Consider the following 2,785-nt stretch of genomic DNA (forward strand, 5'->3'; position numbering starts at 1 on the left):
CCAGATGCCTTTGGCTTCTGTTTAGGAAAAAATCGGTTAGCCAGACAGTTAATCAGGGCTACACTGAGACATAAATGGAAAAAAAAAGATTAGCACTCTAACCATTTATAAGCCTCATAACATTAACAGTTGCATTAAATCCCACTGAAATAGATAAACAGAACGAAGGGGAAATGTTCCTTTATTTAGATATATTTGAGCTCATGCTTGAAGATTCCCTGTCTGAATATCTGAAAAGCTGGTCTTGAAGGCAGCATGTGATTCCTCTTTAGGACCCAACGGGGATATATCCCCAGGGCAGTGGGAAAAGGATGAAAAGATACGAGATGGCAGGGCAGAGAAGCCAGAAGAAGATATGGACCTAGATAATGTCCACAGGAAACAGAGCTAAACAGAAAATCCACATGTATGCAGTTTCTGAGCCAAGTGCCAACTGGGAAATGTGTTGAGCTCCACCAGCCAAGACATACTTGCCTTCTTCAATAATGCACTTCTAGGGGCATAGGACTGTGCATTTTTATAAACAAAGAAATAACTAGAGCATCTCCCTCAGCCTGAATCATCCCTCTATTTTCCTTCTAATGGGAATAAACTCTCTCAGTAGCACAAAACAATCATAAAAACAACACTGTAACTACGCTTTGTGTTTATAACTGTAGGTCTCTCCCTGTCACTACCTCTCCCTTCTCGGTTGGGATTCTTAAAAGAGACTTCTTAGAAGCACATGACCTCAGTTCCTCTTAGAAGCACAATCCTGACCCATGTGATGAGCTTCTCGGGGGAATGTGCACATGAAACTCTCTGCTGGACAACTACCCACAGCCTCCAAGGGCAACTTAGTAGTTTTAACAGACTAGGGCACATTTCAGCTAATAGAGCAGTTTCTAAGGATAAATTTCTCTGATAAGCTTTCTTATCTCCTCAAAAAAAAGATGAGAATAATTTATTCATGAGATTCAAATTCATAGGAAACATTATTTAAGAACTTCAGTTTCTTAAGAAATCTAGGTTATATCACCAGCTCCATCGTACATTTTCTGTGAATTTGTGGTCAAATGACTTTAGAAAAGGATTCATCTCGTGTCCTTCCATTCTTTCAAAAGTTAGTTAGGCAGCAAAGCAACTTGCCTTTGGCTCTGTCTTTAGTCAGTTCAGAGGCACATCCGTGCCTCCAGGGTGTGATTCATCCCATCCTTATGCAGAAGCAGAGCATTAGGCTGAACACTCTTAATTTTGCTTCCCTTGCTAACTGCAGCCCAGAGACAGTTTCTGCATTGATTTTTTTACACATTTTATTTCATTGACTTAGTCAATGGAGAGGGTTAGGCACCCCTAGAGGTAAGTACATCTCACCTACCAGACATCTGGCTTAGAAGGGCTGAATCACACTCCGGAGATGCCTCTCTCTATTGGCTGCAGAGGTTGTCCTAAAGTGTTGCTTCAGTCTGGCAATTTGTACGCAGCTAGTGTTGGTGAAATGAATCTCCCACTCACTTCCTTCACTGACAGAGAATCTCATGTTCTTCCATCCCATTCAGAGCAAATAGGATTGCTTTCACTCACCTTTTTGTTCATTGTTTCGGTTCATGAAATAGAAGTACACCTCCAGGATGACGGAAGTCTGGAGGTTTCAGTGTTATGTGCTTTCTCCCCTATGATGTCTCACTCAATAATGAGACCTGTTCTTTCTCCACACAAAGTTCTCATTAACCACATTGATTACCTGCCAACCACAGAGTCCTATATTTTGAAGGGATCTCTGGTGATTTGGAGTTTCATTTGTTTTGGTGGGTTTTTCAGAAAAAAAGCAAAACAATAGACAGCAGTTTTGGTTCAGAGCCTCAGCCTCACCTGAAAGGGATACAAAACAACTTCTGGGAGTTTTGAGCCACTGTTGCTCTGTTTCATTTTCATAGACCCATCAGCTCTACCACTATACACACCCACCAAACCCTCTAGTCTGATCTTCTGCTTGTCATTGTGTCATTATATTTTTCTCCATCCTCTATCCTGACTCCATGCGAGGCAAATTCCTGAATATAAAGTAGAAATATGAGTTAGTACTTGTACTAGCTCCCTATAGGTTTATTGTATCAGAATATGAAAAAAATCCTCCCTTTCATTCCGATCACTGGCCAAGCAGGGGATGCAGTGAGAGCTACTATAAAAGCTCATGGTCATCAGAGGACCCATGTCCTTAGGTAGCAAATAAGTTATTGTGGCTGGAAAAGATATTGAGCAGCACCTTAGTGACACTGACAGTCTGTGGGGGCATTTTTAACCCATGGCAAATGTGAAGGATTTTGACTCAGGCAAAATCAGCTGACTATCATTTGAAGTTACATTGAACTACTTTGCTCTTCCAGGAGTCTCAAATTGGACTGGCAGCTTCCACAGATCATCTGACAAATAATGACTTCTTATGCCATGGCCACTGGACTTTGCCTGTGAACCCAGAACATTTATATAAATTATGCTGGATAGTATTTACTTCTGATAGTATTTAATATCTGTATCCATCTTTCTATTTAAGGACCCTTACCCAATACCCATCACTATGGTATCTCAGCTGGTGATATATGTTCATCCCTACAACATTCCTCTTAAGTAGAGCAGCATCTTTTCCCATTTTGTACATATAGCATCATCAAGATGTAGAGAAACTAAGTGCCCATTTAGTCTGACAAAGCACAGACAGATATTTTCAGAATAAAAGATTATTTTTTTTCATAGTCAACATTTCCCCCTCTTCTGTATGGGGAGGAAAATCTACAATTATGGCTTT

At 40.5% G+C, this 2,785-nt stretch overlaps 1 protein-coding gene across 1 annotated transcript in view; it reads left to right on the forward strand.

Annotated features, from left to right (window-relative positions):
- TYR (tyrosinase) overlaps nucleotides 1-2,785 on the forward strand; it is a 48,768-nt gene that overhangs the window by 7,438 nt on the left and 38,545 nt on the right. The gene's annotated exons all lie outside the window — the stretch shown is intronic.

The sequence above is a fragment of the Pygoscelis adeliae genome, unplaced genomic scaffold (genome assembly GCF_000699105.1).
Source record: "Pygoscelis adeliae isolate BGI_AS28 unplaced genomic scaffold, ASM69910v1 Scaffold141, whole genome shotgun sequence".
Classification (NCBI taxonomy): domain Eukaryota; kingdom Metazoa; phylum Chordata; class Aves; order Sphenisciformes; family Spheniscidae; genus Pygoscelis; species Pygoscelis adeliae.